The sequence below is a fragment of the Actinia tenebrosa genome, unplaced genomic scaffold (genome assembly GCF_029948245.1).
Source record: "Actinia tenebrosa isolate PJP-AT-01 unplaced genomic scaffold, QUT_ActTen_1.0 PGA_scaffold8__29_contigs__length_14323225, whole genome shotgun sequence".
NCBI classification, from domain to species: Eukaryota; Metazoa; Cnidaria; class Anthozoa; order Actiniaria; family Actiniidae; genus Actinia; species Actinia tenebrosa.
In genome coordinates, this window is record NW_028292585.1 from 9,056,448 (window position 1) to 9,057,058 (window position 611).

Genomic DNA, 611 nt, shown 5'->3' on the forward strand with positions numbered 1-611 from the left:
GCCCTTGACGATTCTCACATATTACGTGAGATTGCATGCCATGGAATTAGATAATACGTCCATATTCTTCTCCAATTAACCAATGAGCGCGCGCGTTCTTAGGAAGTGCACAAGTTCGTATATGCTAATATCCTATATTATGACTATTATATTATTATTTAATGTTATTAACTTCTTTTATGTTACAACCTGAATGCGGCCTCCGCCTATGCTTTGCTGATTCTTATTCTTATTCTTATTCTTATTCTTATTCTTATTCTTATTCTTATTCTTATTCTTATTCTTATTCTTATTCTTATTCTTATTCTTATTCTTATTCTTATTCTTATTCTTATTCTTATTCTTATTCTTATTCTTATTCTTATTCTTATTCTTATTCTTATTCTTATTCTTATTCTTATTCTTATTCTTATTCTTATTCTTATTCTTATTCTTATTCTTATTCTTATTCTTATTCTTATTCTTATTCTTATTCTTATTCTTATTCTTATTCTTAATATATATATTTAGGCACTGCCTAAAAGCGGAGCCCAAAAGCAGAGGAAGCCCAATTTAGATAAAACGGAAAGATAAAAATAAAATCCATCGTGACAACCTTCTATTTTTTTCTC